Raw genomic sequence first — 20,958 nt, 5'->3', positions numbered from 1 at the left:
TTTTCCCAAAAAAAAAAAAAAAAAAAAGATGAATTTCACATGACAGATCTCTTGTTTGGAGGTTTGGAGAGATGTAGGGTGATTAAGCTGTTAATACAGTTTTTTTTTATTATTCCTTTAGAAGTATTCAAAGAGTACTTCTTTAAATACAGCTCAACATTATATGGCAAAGGTTGAGGCACCTGTGCAGCAGTGAATGAAAACTATCTAAATATGAATGACTAATTATCAGGGAACAGGAAAACACTAGTTTTCTTTCATAAGTAAAATGGCTTCATCCTATTCAGAATAATCTGTTGGGAAAATAATTAGCATAAAGAAGATGGAGTTTTGATAAGTAACTTTGATGTTCATAATTATAGTAATTTTTGTATAATTTATTTCATTTATGCTCATGTTTTATTTCAGCTTTCCCTTTCAGTAGTAAAAGCTGATATTAAAATTTAGACTAAATCTATCTAGCTGTAGGCAGAAAAACAGTTCTTTGTATGATAACAGTAGATTTAGCACAAGCTTGCTGTTAGTATTTCTTTCCATCTCTCTGAATTTGTCTTCCCTACTATAACAAATCATGCAGATAAGTGTCAGGAAGAATCTAGAAGTAACAAATGTAACATGGCATGAAACCAAACTCTTTTCACTTCAATTGTATAATTTCAATATTTTTAATATTTTTCTAGGTAGAAATGCATCATCCAAAGTATGAAGAAAAAAGAGTTGCAATATTTAGACTGTCGTGACATCAGAACAATGAAGGAGGATCTTCCTGGCTTGATTAGTACATATGAAAAAGTGATGTCTGCAACAGGACTCTGAAGAACACCAGCCTGTATTGTGTGTGTTCTTGTGCTTAGTGGTAGAAAAAGCATGTTATTCTGTTTTTTCTATAAGGCTCTATAACATCTCTCAACTGAGAAATCTAATTTCTTACACAGAATTTCTTTACCCAAGAAATGAAAAAAAAAAAAAAATAGTTCAAACATTAGTAATGCTTTTCAGATCCATTTAAATATGAGTCTATTGAATAATTGCCACATCCCTCCTTCTGTTTGCTATCTAAGGAATTAACTACTAGGTTCTTCTACTAGCTAATTTGGTGTTAAATGGCTCATATTGTTCCTCCTTTCAGGGAACAGCACTAGCAGCAAGGTTTTGTTTCTCTTCTTTTCTGGTAATTCTAGTGTTTGCATGCATATGTTCTTTAGTAGGAATGCTTGTATTTTGGGGTACTAGGGTGCACCATTTTAAAACAGTGTATAGTTGTGAAGTATATTCTATCACTTTTTTCAGAATTCTACTATGTAGAAGAGGTTAACAATCTTCTCACAGATCGTGAAGGTAAATGATATGCCCAGTTGTACCCAGCAATGTGGGAGATACCTCTTTAGATGGCTGATTATGCTACAAAGAATGCAGAAGTGTTGGAGGAAGAACTGTTGTATGTGTTCCGTTGAAATAAAGGAAGACTTCTATGCAATAATAATCTCATTATGCAAGAGAGAAAGAATGTTGGTCTGTAGCTACACCACACACCTACAAATTCGAACAAAGCAGAGAACTCATGGCGAAGTTCCATTGCAGACAGACTATATACTGATGATGCAAGCAGGAACAGGCTATAAAGGAGGAACTTAGAAAAGCTGACCAGATGTGAAGGGATGGTGTCAGGAAAATTCAAGTTCAACTAGAGCGAAGACCAATAAGGGGCACAGGACAAAAAATGTTTCTGCAAGTACATTACAAGGTAACCCAGACCACTGCACTTAGTGCCAGGGCTCAAGGAGGAGAGTTACCTCTGGATGTAGACCAAGTGAAGGATAACTGGACCAATACAAGTTCATGGGAGCATTCAAGGGTGATGATTACTTGGCCTTCAAAAAAGGCCAAGTAGAATTTTGTCCCAGTCACCCTTACTTCAGTCCCATGGAGCAATTCCCTTACGTACATGTTTCTGGCTAGAGAAAGAAAAAATTATTGATGGGGAACAGTCATTGTGGATTTACCAAGTAAAAATCATTCCTAACTAGTCTGATTATCTTCTAAGATAAAATGCCTAAGTGCGTGAATTAATAGTAGCAGATGTCATTTATCTTTAGTAAGTCTTACTAAGGCTTAGTGAGGACTTGAGTAAGGCTTTTGACAGTCTCCTGAAATATTTTTCTGCCCAAATTAGGACATTATTGTCTGAACAGCTGGGAAAAAGGTTGGATGATTAGACTCAGAGAGATATTTAATGAGTCAAACTCTAATTGGAGGCCAGTAACAAGTGGATTACCACTGGATTTCATCCTGGGCTCTGTCTTATTTTACATCTCAGTCAGTGACTCTTAGGAAATATGCTCAAGTTTGTAGATGACACCAGATTGGGATAAGCATTTGATACTCCTTTGGACAGAACTTTCATTTAGAGAGACCTAAACAGTCAGGAAGACCGGTCCAATAGAAACCCTATAAAAATCGACATAGATGGACAAATCTTGTCCATTGGAATGAAAAACTGCCTAAAATATAGGCATGAGACTGATAGTCTGATGGAAAGCAGCTCTGCTGGAAAAGGTCCGGACCTCTGGGCCCATGAGAAAGCTGAGTATGAGCCAGCAGCCTGCCCAGCCAGCAAAGACAGCCAGCAGCATCCTGGATTGAGTGAACAGGTAGATGAAAGAAAGGAATTACACAATTGTACTTGATTGATCATATCTGGAATACTGCATCCAGTTTGGAGCTGTCTGATAACGAGAAACTGTAGAAAGTTCAACCAAGTGCCATAAACATGATCGAGAGCTGGCACATTCACCCTGTGAGGAGAAGCTGATGGTCTAGGGCTTGTGCAAACTGAAAATGAGAAAAGACAGCTGTGGTGTACTTAACAGCTGCCTGCCTATACCTAAAGTGTGGTCGCTGAGGAGGCAGATCCAGGCTCTTTACAGAGCCTGGAGAATAAGAAGCGATGGGCATGTGTTCATGAGAGGCTCAGACTGGATGGATGTGAGAAGAAATGTTTTCCTTGATAGGATAGACAGCTGGTGGAGCAGTTTTGCATGGAAAGACTGCAGACTCCGTGGTTCAAGGTTTTCAAGTCCCAGCTGAACAAAACCCTGAGCAGCCTGCATGAACTTGTATCTGACCCTGCTTTGGGTTGAAGGTTGGATGACAGACCTGCAGTGATACCTTTCAAACTGATTTATCCTATGATCCAAAGGACAGAGGTTGAAAAACTCAACCATAGGAAATCATAGATAGATTGGTTTGTTAATAGGTGAATTCCATGAAATTCAGCATTTCTGTGATCTCGGTATGGCTTTATTCATTCCAAATTGAGTACTTCCCCGGAATTTAGTAGGAATAACAGGAGGCTAGAAAGATGTGGTGAATTTTTGATACATTTTCAAAAATTTGATTCTATTTCTGTTCTTTTTTCTGATTACTTAGCTTTTTGGACATCACAGATTAGGAAAATAAAAAGATCTGTTGAATATAGATTCTTTATAATTTACTTTCCAGGGGAAAAAAAATAATATTTTCTTCTTTTTCCTGTGTATCAGAATAAAGGACTTTCTGTCACTCCTCACAGAAGTCTACTGTAAAAAAATAAGTTCATGAAAACTGAATTAACATCCTTAGTAATCAGAACAGATGCTAATTTTTTTTATTTTTATTTCATTTTTGTTCACTTGCTACTGTAAGCAGTTTGCAGTGACTTCTTAGGGACTTGCTACTACCCTCTAGCTCTTCCCAATTTGAAGCTGTCTTCTCAGCAAATTACCTGGTCCTTTAAAATAGGAATGTCCCCCCATTTCTATACAAAATGCATTTTTAACTTTCTCTTGAGGTATAAATACTCAGAATACTTCTGCAGAACATTCAGTTCCATTTCGGCATTTTTGATGTTTGAGACAAGAATGCTTTGATAGCACAGCTGTTTTCCTAGTTGTTCCAAATTCAGAACTCCAGGGATAAAGTAAAAATTTTGGAAAATATCTTCAGGGTAGTAGGCTGATTTCAGGATTCTGTTTAGTAACAAATAATTGGTGACGTCCTCACTTCATTTCCTGTGGTGAATAATAATTTCACAGTTCAATTTTTTTAATAGAATGAAAAACCAAAGCAAAGAAAATCTTTATTTGATTGCAATTCAGTCAATTTCATTTGACAATTCAATAATTTTTGTTAAGAAAAATAATGATAAATCATCAACTACATTGTTTTGTAATTTCAGCTGATGAAGTTATTGACACTAGTGTAAAAGCAATACAATGCAAAATCTGTTCATTTTCATCAGTTGTGTTGAAAAATGAAAATGTATGACAAATGGACACATGGGTAAATAAAAGAATTTTCAGAACAACTAGTAAGTGAGTCTGACAGTGGTATTAGAGAAATAAAGACAAGACAAAATGTTTGTAACATTGACTAAGATAGCAGAAAGAATTAGAAACTGATGTGGCAAATGGCCTTCTCTAAAAGCTGCTTCACAACATCCATAATCCATTGCCTTCATTGGCTGCGCATACTGAACCAGAATCAATAGTTGCCCCACAGCTGAGACTAGTCTTCAGTCACACAGTGTTTTGACTGTCAAGAAATCCAATAGATAGAAAAGGGACCTGTCATGTCTGTTCATTTTCATTTGTCCGATTCTTCACCCTTTCTCAATATCCTAACAACTCTTTCTCCTACATACATTTTATTTCTTCCTTCACATAATCTCCACTTCCATGTGTCCATTTCTCTTTTCTCCCTTTCTTTGCTTACAAATCTCCAGCTTGTCCAAGAGATTTGCACAGTAATTACTTTATTGCCTTGGTTTCTCTTTTCTCCAAAACCTCATATTTTAATATTTCTACATCAAAATTATCTCTTTCCTTTAATTCCTTCTCTTTATCAGCACTCTAATATCATGCTTGTAGTAGCACTTTATAATCTAAAATAAAAGCATTATACTCCTTTAATCTACATTGGTCAAATTTAATTGTATTATTTCATTTTTTGAAATGTTTATTGCATGTGGATTTTAATGCCATTTTGTAAGTAGAATAATGTTTTTTAAACTATATTGAGTCAGAATGCTCATGTTATTTTATCTGTCAGGAAAAATAATGTAAAAGGCTGTATAATGTAGCTAGTCAGTATAATAGGTATTAGTTTTTTGCTTTATTTCATTGTAGTTTGTTTTTTTGTTTGTTTGTTTGTTTTTCTGTGCATTGTTTTAGTTTTATGAAAAGTGATATAATATAAAGCCCACATGTTTAAGGGCTGTGAAGGAAAATAGAATGACATGTAAAAAGGCTAATGTAGTATTATGCAGCAAAGCACAAACAGGAATACTTCATGCCTAGACTTATTCTTCAGGTATTCTGTGCTCCAGAAATTCCAGAATAGTTTTAGTCCTGTTACAGAGAATGTAAAGAGGAGTGAATTTGAAGTAAAAGTCCAACACAGGGAAAAATCATATATTCATAGAATTGCAGAATGGTTTGGGTTGGAAAAGACCTTAAAGATCCAGTTCCAACCCTCACATTGTGGACAGCCACCAGCTAGATCAGGCTGCCCAGTGCCGCATCCAACCCAGCCTTGAATGCCTCATGGGATGGAGCACCCACAGCTTCTCTGGACAGACTGTGCCAGAGTCTTACCACCCTCTTGAGTAAAGAATTTCCTCTTGACAGCTAATCTAAATCTTCTCTGTATTAGTTTAAAGCCATTCCCCCTTGCTCCACCGCTACTGGACTGTATACAAAGTCAGTCTCCTTCCTGCTTATATACTCCCTTTAAGTACTTGTAGACCACAATGGGGCCTTCTCTCCTCCAAGCTAAACAAGCTCAGCTCCCTCAGCCTGTCTTCATAGGAGAGATGTTCCAGCCCTTTGATCATTTCTGTGGCCCTCCTCTGGACCCATTCCAACAGTTCAATCTTTCTTATACTGGGGGCCTCAGACCTGGAAATAGTACTCCAGATGAGGCCTTACAAAGATAGTGAGGGGAGCAATCACTGCCTCGCCCTACTGGCCACTCCAGAATATGCACAGGCAGGGAAGACACTGTCTTTGACTAGGAGGTGCTGAGAGGACTACCTGTCAAAAATATTTAGCAATTAGCCTTGCTGAATATATGAGGTAATAAACCACTGCACAATATAACAACCTTGTAGTCTCATAGCAAACCATTATTTGTCCTGATGAAAAAAGATAAGAGATTCTTCTACCATGAGTATGAATTAATATAATTTTTGTCATGCTAAAACTTCATTAATAATGTTTCTTCAATATATCTCCTCTAGTTTAAACTTCCATAGAGCTGTATTTGAATCCTTAAGATAAAATTGAGACAGCTCTTCTCTTAAAAGCAGTAATATTTTTCTATATAAACAGCTGCCAGAAAGCCACTCCATTTTGATGTGTTCGTGTACCATTACTGTCATAGCCTGTGTGCTGTAGCTGATTGTTGATTTGTACTAGTGGTTGTCTTTTTGTTGGTGAATACCTGTTCCTGAAAGAATCTTATGATGCTTATATATGAAACCTAAGGATTTTCACCTAGGTGAATCAGTGTTCTGTTCTTCTGTATGTATGTTTGTCACAAATCACAATATGATGTCATCAAATTCATGATGCACCAGGAGACAACTTCTGTTGCTCTAGCTTGCACAACCCACAAACAGACAAAACTGTTTGTGTGAACTCCAAACTTGCATTATGCACTTAAGCTCAGAAAATTAATCAAGACCCTGTTGCAGTAACCTGTCTCTACACAGAAGCTATAAATTTAGAGATGCATTTTGTATTAGAATTTGACTCTACCTATTTTTCAAAGCAATTCTGAATTGCATGCTGTCAGACTGAACAATCATTTCAAATTACATGATTTATTATTCTTCAGTCTTCCCTGATACAAAAGAAGGAATCTATTGATTTTTTTTTAGGCCAATTTTTATTACGGTGTAAGGCATCATGATTGTTATTAACTGATACTGTACGGTCAGTGAAATAGCCAGCATTATTAGTTAATGTGCAAGCAAATATCGACCAGTAATTTTCAACAATAAATGTAATGATATGAGACATGAGGGTTTATTCAGCATTTTATTTTAACAATCCAACAACTGGAGAAGATCTAGGAGCAGGAATCCAGCTATCCAATAAAATTTAAGCTGTAATTTTCATCCATCTAGTTTTTGCAAAATTGGTCTTGGACCAGTGGTCTAATGAATTTAGCTTTAGGAGAAAATCAATTATATGCAAATATTTATTGAGTTGTCATAGACTAAGCAAATCACCTAAAAGATTTAACAGCAACAAAAAAGAACAAGCAAACAAACAACAATGATTTTAATTCAAAGAGGAAAGCCTTTCTGCTATATCACTAGAAATGGAGTTTGTATCTGTGGGAAACTGAATATCAGGTGCATATTAAGACAGCATAGCTATTTCTTTCAACAGAAGCCATGTAAATTCTCTGACAGGGAGAACATACTTTACTGTGTGCATGTGAGAGTATCTGTAGCACTCCCTCCGCCATGCATCACTGCAGCAACAGTAGAAGCTTGCAACCTGCTGGCTTTCAGTGGCATGATGCTCCTTTGCCTGAGTGAAGGCAATACCTCATGGGTTGCACACCTATGGTCAGCAGTGATTATTTTTATTATTTATTATTTTAACAGAGATTAATGCAGTTGGTAGCCCAGTAAGATTTTCCTGTTGCTACCAGAAAGCCACAGGCCTCGGGTTTGTCTTGGGCTGTTCTGACTTTCAGAGGTGCCTCATTTCCAAGGGAATGATCATGACATGCTCTGGTAAAAAAAGACCTAGACCTAAAGTAAGATAAGGAAAATTGTATTTTTCAGACCAGATAGTTATATACTTATGTGAATCTTTAATACTAGAGGGATTGTTTATTTGATGGTCTCCTTTCAGGCATAAGTAAGGTCCTTTCTCAGGTCTGTGCCCTAGTGTTAGATTATGTTGCTAGAGATCAGCAGACAAGTGAGAAATATTTGATATCTACCTTGTATCACACAGAACATGGTGAAATAAAGCAGAAGAACAGCTGACCTCTTTACTGAAAACGAAATTATTTTTCTGAAAATGTTAGCCTATACCATAAAAAGTGAAAGATTTATTATCAGATTACTAGGAAACACGAAGTACTCAATTAAGATCCAAATCTGTGGTTGCATGTTTTTAATTCCTCATCACAGGCAACTCTTTCATGAATCACTCATAATTTACAAAATACATTATGAGACTATGCGTAACATTCATTTTCTCAAAGAAGGAATTAGAAGGAAGTCAATTATTGAAACAGAATTTATATTATTAAAGAAAATTATTTCCCATCAGTTCTGTCAGTATTTCTCAGTGTGAATTAGATACAGAGTAGACATATTCATTTTCCCTTCCTTCTGTTTTAATTAATGATGTCACATTGTAACCGAGTCACTGGGGCTATATTTGCCATAGGAAGGCAGGGTGGAGGCTGTGCCAGGCCCTAGAGGCAGCTGGGTTGAGCTGGGTTTTGCAGTCACCCCATGGCTAAGCGTCTACTGCCCAGCCTGGTTGAGCTTCAGCTCTGGGAGTGCCACAGGGGAAGGGCTGACAGCCCCAGGGTGTCCTTGCGGGATATGAAGCCTCACGGCACAGAGGGCTACAGGGCAGCTTTCACCCTGCACTAGGAGCAAAGAGAGGGCAGCAGGAAAGGATGGGATAGTGTATAATGGCACCGAATGGTCTATGAGACTGACAACAATAGACAGACAGGGTAAATACCAGGAAGATATTTCAGTACATGTAGCTACTCTGAATTATTAATGAGGCCTTTCTGCATTGGATAGCTGGAGATATTTGACAGCGAAAATGCTAATCAGGGAAGCAATGAATGACACAATTCCTTTGTCCATAGCCATATTTTGAATGTAGGAGTATTTCCCACAGGCACTACATCTGATTTACATTACACTAATTTGTATAACTAATCACTAATTTGTTAGCAACTTTAAGCCTGTATTTTGGAAAGTGCACACGTTGTGATAATTCTCCCTTTGTGCAACTAAATGGTTAAAGCGACCTTGTCCACCAGATAAGTTATTCTTCAGACATATCTTGCTGTATGTTCCCATGTACTCTTCAAGATGCAGCAAGACAAATTTCTTTTAAGTATTACAAATATTTGTCTTTCTCACTGACTCCAGGGCATATATCCTTGCAAGATGCTTGAGAGACAGGAAAACTACTTTATAACATAGAATCTGAGGCACAGAAACTGTGATTTAAGAGTTCATGAAATTTCAGTAGCTTAGTAGTTTGTGCAGCAGAGTGGGCAAATGAAAGTTTGATACTGTAAGACTCAAGATTCAAGACTGTACTGTCCTTAACAGATAAGCTTATCCATAAAGGTATGCATTCATCACAATATTCATGATCAGAATATCATCTAGGAGTTTTGAGGAGGAGTGGATCTTGAAAAGATGTTGCTTTTGAATTGCCAGTTGCTCAAGAAAAGTTCACAGTCTGGAATTATGTATAGTCAACTACAAATGCAACTATAACGCATCTGTCTTCAGAACCCCATGTGTGAGATGGTTCATGTCCAAAGAATCATCTGCCTCTCATGAAGAGGGATGTTTTGTGCACTGAACTTTGGTAGTTCTTTGTAGTGCTATGGAGGTGAAAAAATATCTAGCATCGACAGAAGCATTAAGTCACTGTTGATAAGAAAACATAATATTCTCATGTTGACAAGGTCTCTGGTGGTTGTGCATGACTTCATAGCTGACACTATCACTCTTCATCCATCCTTTCACCAGATTGCTTTGCTGACTGCACAGAGAGAATCAAATGTTTTCTTTTTTTTTCCTCTCAGAGTGAAAGGCACCCTTTCAGTGAAGAAAGCAGATTCTCTAGGAATCACATGATGAAGAATATCAAAGGTGACTTTCTGTCAGGCTCCCCCACACAAGTGCAGAAGGTATACTAGTAGAATGCATTTACTAATAGAATATTCCTTCTTTTTTGGTTTGAAAGCTATTAAGTGTAACAGATGGCAGTACTATCAAACTAATGTAAGATAAGGAACAAAGGCTCATACTGGAACACCACTGAGCTGACTGATAATATTTATGGATCTGGAGACTTTTTTTTTTTTCTTAATGAACTTGATTCCCTTAATCAGACAAGAGTTACTTCAAAAGAGGGTCTGCTGTCATCTGGAAGACATCTGGAAACCATTCAAATCTCACAAAAGTCAAATTAAATGACTGGCCTTATTTCCAGTATGTTATATTTCAAACCATAAGATCTCTTCAGAGTTGTAGAAATTCTGGACTTTCTGTTTACAGAAGAAGTGAATATTTCAAGAATTATCAGGTGAGTTTTCTAAAAAACTGAGTGAGAGCAAGCTGAAGGGGTTGGAAGAATCCTTTGGGTGCAAATATTGATTCACTTATTTGTCTTGCTTTCAGTCCTTATCACTTAAGTAATGACAAATAAGATTTAGTCATCTAAATTTTAGAGAATTGGCAGGCCACTATTTTTTTTTTTAACAGAGCTGTTATTATGTATCTGAGACAGTAGAGCACATGAACTAGACTAACAAGACCTACATCCAAGACCAGTGAAAATGTTATATTAAAAGCACAATCCTACTTCATTCCTAGTTAGTACACCTTTGCGAAAATATTTTCCATATTGTTGTTGTTTAGTTTGATTTTTCATATTAACCTATCTGATAGAAAATGATTGATGGAACACTGTAAAATCTTTAAATTTTGACAAGTAAATCAAATATCTTTGCTACAGAATCCAATCTGGAATGTAAACCTATTAGCTTTTTAGGATATCTCACCAGTAGGAAATTGTTTAATCTATTTATTTTAATTCTTCTGCCTGTAGGACATCTCTCTATGTCTTGGAAATAACATTTGACAAGGACTTCAAGATTATAATGTTAGGATTATAATAATAATTAGATCCATTTGCAGCATTTCCTAGTCATATTATAATATAACAGTACTGTAGTAACAACAATTCAGTGTTTGGAAGAAAGAGCCTGATTGTCCTCTTACGGTTGGTGCCAGATTCTCAGGTGGTGTAAATAAACATAGCTTCCAAAAGCTGAATAACTTGGCTCCTGTTCTTTATACACACTTTGTTTACAGTATTAATTCCAAAGCATTGTGATAGCAATTCTTCCCTTGGCAAATATTATTTTTTCCATTTACAAGTTTTATTTCCTCAATTCTGTTTCCACTGAAATTAAAATGAAGGCATTCTCTTTTTTACCTAAGCCTTAGTTTAATGAATCAATACATAATGCTGAGTTAACAACAATTTTACTGAAGAAGGAGGAGCCTTTTCAATTCTATCTTGTCCCATGATAAATGCTATAGATCCTTTGTAAGTAGTGATGATGTTAATTTCTCAGACAAACTAAGAGGTGTTAGATATTATTTTCAATTCCACATATATTGATGTAGGCATTGTATTAAAATGTCCTTTTGTTTGAGATCTGACCAGGAGGCTTTTTTGTATATTTGTTCATGTAAAATGAAACGTTTAGAAGAGGAGGCTCAGGGGACACCTTATCATTCTCTACAACCAACTGAAAGGAGACTGTGGATAAGTGGGGGTTGGCCTCTTCTCCCGCATAACTAGCGATAAAACAAGAGGAAGTGGCTTCAGGTTGCACCAGGGGAGGCTCAGGTTGGATATTAGGAAAAATTTCTTCTCCAAAATTTCTTCTTCCCTCCAGTATTCACGCACTGCAATGGGCTGTCCAAGGAGGTGGTTGAATCACTGTCCTTGGAGTTCTTTTCCAACCTTAGTGATTCCATGACTCTATGAAATCTTCCACAAGAAGTAATGATGGAAATCACTGAACTTTAGCTCCTTGTGGTCCATCTAAACTCATTGACTAATTTCCCTTTCACTTAATCTTTCCTGGTAATAACCATTTATTTTACAGATCTGTTGCTCCCTTTATTTAGAATCTGAATTTCTTATCTCCCAGTTCATAGTCCTTCACAGCTTTTGCTATATGTACAATCCAATTCTGTATTTTTTGTTGCAGTTACAATTCTTCAATATTTTTCTTCCCTCATGAAAATCTTTTGTGTTTCTTAATCTCTTAATTCTTTCTAAATAGCCACCTGTTTCCTGAGGTAAAAGGGTGGCTTTTTCTCTCCATTCCTTCATTCTGCACTGTTGCACGCAATCGCTCATTAGTTTCACACTATCTGAAATTCACTGACACATTATGGCCCCAAGCGTCTACTTCTCCCCTTTGACATCCTGGTTGGCTGTCTACAGTGAATTGCTTGCTCAGTCAAGTATTTTCTCCTTTATACAGGAAAAATATTTAGTGATGAGCAAAATTTGACTTAATGTAAGTAGACAGCATCTTAAAAATCCACTTTTTTCCACAACTGATATTAACTTAGCCTCAATCCAACAAGAAGTCTTTTCAGCCTCAGGCTTCTAAAATCATGAATGAAATCTACCTAGAGAGCAAGTCAGCATATTGACATAAAAAAGGCATGTAACATGACATCCACAATAATATATTAATCCTAAGGGATAATGATGATTGCAGAACATGCAGTGCCTTAACCGTGGGAAGTAAGGTCTTCCTCTGTGCATATGCTTCTGATGGAATAATTTATAAGTTTTTTGTTCTTTTCACACACTGCAGCACTAAAGTAAACCATAGAGAGCAGTGTGACTGTCAAGAGTATTATCACACGTGATACCATCATTTTCCTTGTAGTCAAACTAGAACTAAGATTGTTAAAGCATACTCTTAAGCTACTGGAATATTTTGAATAGTTTAATATGACAGCATAAGCAACATCTAAAATAAAAATGTAAGAACTCTAACTGACCCCAAATGAGTTTTAAGTGCTTTTAATTATTTGACCAGTTTCTTTCAACTGATGATGTCTGCAAAGTGTTGTTGTGAGATGAACTATGACCTCAGTTATTTACAAACACTTTTCACTAAGTAAATTTCTTGAGCTAATTGTCTTACTTCTTTGACCTCTCAACTGAAAGACACCCTCTGACACCATGAAGTTATTAGACCAGAAAACAATGCATTCTCTTGTACCTAAATGCACATATTACATTGTTTGCAAAATGTTATATAGTTATTGGAAGAATCTGTAAATTGGGTATGCTGTAGGTGAAATCTAATTTCCTTATCTCAAGCTGATGAAAAGAATGATGAATTGCTAGTTCCTTACCCCATTCACCCCCACCCTTAATTCCCCCTCTTGGAGCTGCTGATTTACAAAGCGCTACAAATCATCACCATTTAAGAATATAGGCTTGCAGTGCAATTTTGCTACTCAGGCACTTCAGAAGTTGATTGTCATGGCTTTTTGGCATTTGGCTTCTATGAAACAGAAGTGAAGTCACTGTGTGGTAATTGTTAGAGATGAGAAATCCAAGCTTTGAAGAGAATATTACAAGATAATAATAACAATATTAACAACAATAATAATAATCTGCAAATTTGAAAAGGTTTCTCTGTTGTTAAAGAATTGTTCTAATGAGCTAATTGTCATATCTCACATTGTAAGACTGCAACTTTCCCCTGTTCCTGTGTAAGAAATATTCCACAGCTTGAATAGTAGGTACATTTGTATAAATCTGAATAATTACTTACATATTGATATTATTTATTTTCTGATGATAGTTCATGGGAAGGATACAGACAAAAGTAACTATTAACACAACTCATCTTTATTCTCACTCCTCAGCTTGCAGATTCATAGTAATGTCCTTAGCCTACTAATGTGCCTTGTCTTCTTTCCATGGGAAAAATGTACCGTCCAGATGGAACTGTCATCAATTTGTTCCTGCAGAAGCAAAAGTAAGTTAGTTGGATTCACAGAGCAAGATGATGATGTGTGGTTATGCTCTCTTGATATACCTCTCACAAGGCTTTGTGAAATGCCTCATGTTAAACAACAGAGGAGGTAGGATGTGGATTGATGTAGAAGGTTGGGATTGCAAACTCTTATCTCTCTAGATTCTCTTATAGTAAATAAGTGGTCAACAGTAGAAGAAAGATCAAAATGACTGCTGTGATGCCATTTTCCAGTATGTTGTACTATTCCCTGCTGAATTCTAGATTCTTAGGACTGTCTGACCAGAGATCAGTAATACTTCTATAAAAATAATCACAGATTCTAAGAAATTGAAGAGAAATGGAAAGAACATCTTCAGACAACATAGTCCCTGAAATCAAAAAGTATTGGAGACAGAGTAATGGCAGTATATTTCCTGTTGTTTTTTCTCTTTCCTCCTATGAGGGAAGCGAAAAAGAAGGGCCAAATTGTACACTGCAAGACATCCAGAACATTGTTGACTCATTTCTTTTTATGTAGGGAAGGTATGTAATATAGCCAGACATTTATTTCCCTAATCATGCATCTCAGGAAACCTGTGTTTGCCCCTAGCTTGCTTAGACACACAGCTTCACTTCTGATGGAAATATGTCTTCTCAGATTCTTCCATCATAGAATTTCCTTGTAGCTATACAAATACTTTGCCAGACCTATAGACACAGTCATTTCCTACAGCAACTCTTTCTCCACTGTTTTTCATCTCATGAACTCACTGTAAGAGATATTTCCACAAATGTTTGAGTGGAAAAAAATTATCTGAGGCTTTGTTGTCCCATATGACGTGAAAGATCAGGATTCTTTTCCTAGGGATATTAAGTAATTTTATGTTTTTGTATGCATATAACCTTTGACTATGGCAGACATCTTAGATAATCATGCTTTTTATGATAAATTTGAGACTATAATGAGATTTTGGACTTTTTTGATACGTAGCATACCAGTAGAAGAGGAAGAGAGTATAGGAAAGAGAATGCTAAATGGTACTCTTGTAGATTTTCTACATTTAATATCCTTCGGTTTTTTTTCTGCAGATGTGTCAAGTTCAACTTGAGGCTTCATGACATAATATTCAGGCTGGAAAACTATGAATAAAAATATTAGCTAAACTCTTAGGCATCTCTAGCTCAAACAAAATTGTTGATGTTCCTCATCTAACCTCTGCAGGAATGAAAATCTCTTCAGCTGGTAATAGTGCTATCAATAATTTTGAAAGGAGATGGAAGAAGAACAGAAGATTCATACAGAGGAACTTCAAGACTCAGAACCACAGACTGTGAGTCTGTGACAAAAAAAAAAATGTCTATTTAATAGTTTGGAATGGAGTATAATCACTTTTACTGTATAATATCTAGTAAACTTTCAGCAGGGTGATTCACTGTAAAAAGGAAATAGGAGAAAGGAAAGATGTGGAGCTTTTGGAGATGGTTCAGAGAGGGGCCATGATGGTGATCAGAGGGCTGGAGCACCTCTCCTATGAAGACAGAATGAAGAAGCTGGACTTGTTCAGACTGGAGAAGGCTCAGGTGAGACCTCATCATGGCTTCTAGTATTTAAAGTGAAATTATAAACGGAGAGAAATCAACTTTTTACATGCATAGATAGTGATAGAACAAGGGAGAATGGTTTAAAACTAAAGGAGGATTTAGATTAGATGCCAGGGGGAAGTTTTTCATGGAGGGAATAGTGAGGTTCTGGCAAAGGTTGCCCAAAGAAGCTGTGGATGTCCCATCCCCGGAGGCGCTCAAGGCCAGGTTGGATGGGGCCCTGGGCAGCCTGAGCTGGTGGGGGCAGCACTATCCATAGCAGGGGGCTGGAACTGAATGATCATTGAGGTTCTTTCCAACTCAAACCATGATATGATTTTATTTCTCATAATTTGAAATTAGTCAGGAAGCAATCCATATCAGTAAAGGAAGTGAGAATATAGGGCTTTTCTATTTACAAAGTAAGGATATCATAACTAAGGCACAATCTAATGAAACACCTTCCAAGTCAGTAGTTATGCATTGCAGATGGGCTGTTGCATAAGCAATTTATGGGAAAAAAACAGCATAAAGGAAAATATGATACTATAAAAAAATGATGGGAAAAAATAGTAATGGGAAATTGAACTTTTCTTTCACCTTGTGACTAAAAACATTTTTTTCACAATGGGACACCTGGTATTCCACTAGAGTGAATTAGCAAATTGGCACTGGTGGAACATGAGAAAGAATATAGGAAACTGCATATTTTTTTTGCATTCTACTAAAGCTGATTAGAATAGCATGTTCTATGCAATACTAATGTTTAAAGCAGAAAGAGAATTTTAAAAATAATGATCCCGAATCCCTAGGTAAATAAGTTATATGAGCTCCATCATAAGCATGGCAAATACAGATAGGTTCATACCTTTATACTATTTACTTATGTTTTCAGGGAATCTTCTCATGTTTCAGCAACAATTTCTGCATCCTGCTTTTTATAAATGATACTACTAATTCCCACAAGCCCTACTTTCATTGTCTTTTGACAAAGATGAGGATAACAATTTCAAAGACTAAATAAGGGGCTAGCAATTTACGAGAAATTAAAATGTTGGGAAGCGTAGGAGAATTTTCATCCTGCAGCAGAGCCAGAAAGAGTGTAGTTGAATCTGCAGACTGCTGAGCCATAGCTGCTAAGTCAGTTCAAGACTATAGCGATGCAGAAGTATGCTTAAGGAAATGTTAGCTCTGAATAGCATCAGCTTGTGCAATATGAACCACTCATTCCCATTTGGTTGAACTTAATGTGTTCTGTGAAGTCTTCTTCCTTGCTCAGTAAGAAGCCCCTATTAATTTTTAGAAGCATAGAGTCCACTGTCTTTCTTTTCTCCATTAAAAATTTCAGGTATTTAGCTTAGTAAAGTTCAATTGTTATTACATATATCAATCCATCTTTAGAAACCTAATATTACTTTCAAGATCACTTAGGTCTGCCTTTGGTGATAGATACCTGAGTTTGGAAACTAAGGACTAGATTTTCATTCTTAGTATGCATTTTGCTTTATGCATAGGGAAAGCAACAAGCAACAAGCAGCAACTGTATAGATATAAGGTGAAATAATTAACCATTGCTAAGCCTAATGTTTTAGATCAAAATGTGCTTATTACAGTGATCCAGGTTATGCATTGGTCAATGCTGTATTAAACATGGCAGATCCATATAGATATCAGGATCAACTCTTTCCAATCAATTTTTTACTTTTAATTATCAGGTCTTATATATTTTGATACATTATTTTTTCTTACAAATTAAGTATATATTTTGATAGTTAATTCATTAGTTAATCAGACTATATTTTTGAATCCCTCTAAGACAATTTCTTTATTGTTCTGATGTGCTTATGTCCGTGCTTTCAAATATGAAAACAGAATGCCAGATGATAATCTCTTTTACTTTAGCAACGAAAATTGAAAGAACACTATGTAGTTGGAAGAGAGATCCAAGGGGATTTGTCTTCCTCATATATCCTTACCTCTTAGCCTCCATGCTTTCTAGAGCAGAGGCAGTGTACATCAAAGTAAACTGAAACTTTTGAATGCCAAGTTTTTGAGCCTGAAAGAAAAAAACTCGTTTCCATTCCTGCTGTAGACAATTATGTGGGATCATACAAAATATCTAAGTGAATGTTAAATCCTATGCTCTTTCACTACATGCTCCACTTGTTTAGTTTAAACTGCTGAGAAAGCAGCTGAAGCTTCTTACCATGAACCCTCCAGACAATTCTGCACTAGGTGATCTCCTCTGGCACAAGGGTGCTGGGAAAAACATAAAATGAAGCTGTATCTTCAGAATCTACTTGTTTATGTCAATACTATGTGAGGTATGTACTAAAAAAGCGTATCAAGAGGAATACACCACTAAACGGAAGAAGGTAAGATGTCTTGTTGTGCACTGGACAGTTCTTAGGCCTTTACATTATCCTGAGTAGATTCCAGTTATCTTGACTGAACCTCAGTAGTGTGATCCCCCCCACAAAGCCAAACAAGTAATAGGTTGTAATGGCAAAAAACTGCAAGAAGTGCAGTCAGATGGCCAACTTCCAAAACTATGAAGAGAAGTAGTCTTCAACAGTTGCAGAAATCCGCAGTATCATTGTGGATTTTAGTTGCTGTATTGTGCTAGAAAAATAGGGAGCGACTGTCAAAAGATTAAATGATTTATCTTTTGTGATAAAGTGGCAAAGTGAGAAATGTGTCCTTTGTTTACTCCAACTTCCCTTCTGTGGTACGAGTTACCTCACTATAGCTATTAAGGTATACAGAGTGAACTGGCTCAGAGATGTCTTTGAAAATATCTGACTTGAGCAGGATGGGTTCATTTTAGTTCAGAAATCAGGTCAGCTCACTAACTGCATTTATAAGATGGCTGCAGTTACAAAGGAGCACAATCAGGGAAAGCAGGGAGCTAACAGGCAAAAGACAGAGCTATCAAAGACAGGTTATTGAATAAAGGCATTATTTTACGTACATGTCTGAGGACTTCCAGCCAGCATCAAAACACAGTGACCACGTGCAGAAAAGCACTTGGTTTAATTTGAGGTCATTCTGCTGATTTAATTTTCTTCAACAAAAAAAAGATCTAATAAGTTAACTGATAAATTAGCAGGCTTTGTTATAGTAGACTAAGTGTCAGTTCTCCTGCAGCCAGAGCAGGAGGATAGCTTCACAAACTGTGGGATAAGGCTCATTTCACAGTTCACCTGAGTGTTCATGTCTCATGTTTTCAAGTTTGACCTAGTGACAGGCTTCTCAGATCACAGATCTGTTGTTTATGATTGCAAATGTACCCTTATCTTTGTCTATGAAATATGAGGCTGGGTCTCAGATTATTCTCAAACCACATACCTAGTGAAAGAATATACATGTATCAACTGAATCTTTACTCAGTGCTAAATTGTAGACATGTGGTACTTGCAAAGATTTTTTCATGTGAGTCAGTGTTCTGAAAACTGGAATGAACTAAGTATCAGACTTGATGTCAGGTGTCCTGCAAATAAAGGGTTAAAGTTAGAAGAATAGAAATTTAAAGAATAAATTTTAACTCATGACAGAGTTTATGACATTATTCCACCTAAAGCGTTCTTGCTTAAATTGCTTGACAGTATTTACTGGTAAAAAGGAAGGAAAGTGTTGAACCCAGGCAGACATTTACTTGACAATAACTACACAGCTTTTTGTCTGACAGGCTTTTAAAGTGTAGATGTTTATCTGTACATTGTCTTCTCAGTTTTTTTTTTCCACACTACGCTTTCAGTAGACAGAAACAAAATGGGTATAATGAATATTTCTCTAAATTACTCCACTTTCCCAAATGGATTCATATTGATTTTGTGGATGCATCTTCCAAACAAATAATCTGCTTCTGCCAGCTAGATGTGCCAGTCTTTAAATTCCCTTAATTACCGCACATACAGTGTTGCAGGAGTCTGAAATAAAATCTTGATGGTTGATAACAAAGAAAGAAAATTTTATCAGATCTTGGCACATGTGTTTCTTCAAGAAAATTGTTGAATAATACATGATTTGTTTGTATTTTCCCCTCCTTCCACGAAATCAGCCCTGCCAGTATAAGTGTTTGTATTGTAGCCGTTGGTGCCCAGCTTTTGCAACATCGCACTGTTGGCTATGTGCTGAAACCATCATTATTCCCTAATAGTTTTATATGTTGTGTATATGTAATGCACACAAATCTTGCTTCTCATGAGCTTAGAAATCCCTTAATACGTGCTGCCAAAATCATAGTCTCACTGATTTTGAACACCTGTACATTTCAGTTCACTGCTAGCATAAGGTAATTGAAGCATATAGCTAATTTTTTTTTCAAGGTTTGCTTTGGCAGTATCCTACCTGATAAATATTGATGAATCTGTATTTGAAAAAAACAACTCCTTGTGCAGAGGTCTCAGCAGAGAGAGAAAGCAAGGAATATCATTTGGAATTACAGAGCTATACATCTCATTATCTGCCGTTTCCTTGTTGTCATTCCTTGCTTTCAATACATCTGTGTTGGATAGAGTCAGTTTTGTTGCTTTGTTTTCTGTACATTGTATAAAGGGGATGTGAATGGGAAGAGAGAGAATTCTGCTTTCTTCTCCTAGTCCCTTCCTCGTTGTACACTGGCTGAGATAAACCTTTTGGTGAAAGCTGACAATCATTCCTTCTCTAGAAGAAGTAAGCAGTCTTTAGGGAGAGAAGTTCCTACAGTACAGGTTGGGACAAGTAAAGAAACCAAATGGGAAATAGAGAAAAGGGGGGAATGTGCAATAGGAATGTGTAAACTCAGAGAATATGAATACACATTTTTGCCATTTCTGTAGTAATCATTTTAAAGAAATGGCCCAAACTCTGTCTTAGAGGCCTTGCTCTGTTACTAAATTTTAGGAACATAGAACTTTGAACAACTTTCTCTCCTCAGGTTTCATGTATGCCAGTTCTGAGACAGATTCACAAAGTTTTCCTATGAATTGATACAGAACAATCTATAACCAAAGCACCAGCTAATATCTGAGCAAGATTAAAATAGACATGAAAATAAGTCTTTGCAAAGAGGAAGAGTTATCATTCAAGGAACTGATAATTATATCTAAAGTCAAAAATCTGCTTTTTAAAGTATTTTTTTAAAAATTAGGAATATAGAAGTATTCTAGAGTTCCCAGACTGAAAAATACTCCTTTAGATTGTACTAGAGGGAAGAGAGGAAGCAAGGTGCCATCTTCTTATGTGGAGAATGATGCTTTGACTGCTTGTCCACTGAGTTATAATGCTTAATATTGGGAATGTGGTTAATATAATTGTTTTGTCTTTAGTCTTATGACACTGATAGTCTATTGTAAGATCAAGAGCTTAGAGAATGTGACTCATCTGATTCAACTTTTTTTTCCTTTTTTTAAGTTTCTAGTCAATATGATTTCCAAGAGTGAGCTTGAAAATATGACCCTCATGGTAAATTATCATCAAATATGCAGAAAAATATGTTTTTTTTCTTAAAATTGAGATCATATCACTGGTAACTATCTTATCAATTGCAGCTGG

General features: G+C 36.3%; 2 long non-coding RNA genes across 2 annotated transcripts in view; one reads left to right on the top strand and one right to left on the bottom strand.

Moving 5' to 3' along the window:
* Positions 1–8,030, top strand: part of LOC121109215 — a 31,854-nt gene extending 23,824 nt beyond the window's left edge. The window contains exon 3 of the long non-coding RNA XR_005849625.2: positions 681–8,030. This is a non-coding gene — a long non-coding RNA (uncharacterized LOC121109215). The remainder of the gene's footprint in view (positions 1–680) is intronic.
* LOC107055161 overlaps positions 1–20,958 on the bottom strand; it is a 91,419-nt gene that overhangs the window by 924 nt on the left and 69,537 nt on the right. The gene's annotated exons all lie outside the window — the stretch shown is intronic.

Source organism: Gallus gallus, chromosome 1 (assembly GCF_016699485.2).
Source record: "Gallus gallus isolate bGalGal1 chromosome 1, bGalGal1.mat.broiler.GRCg7b, whole genome shotgun sequence".
Taxonomy (NCBI): domain Eukaryota; kingdom Metazoa; phylum Chordata; class Aves; order Galliformes; family Phasianidae; genus Gallus; species Gallus gallus.
This window is presented reverse-complemented; position numbering and strand designations above follow the sequence as displayed.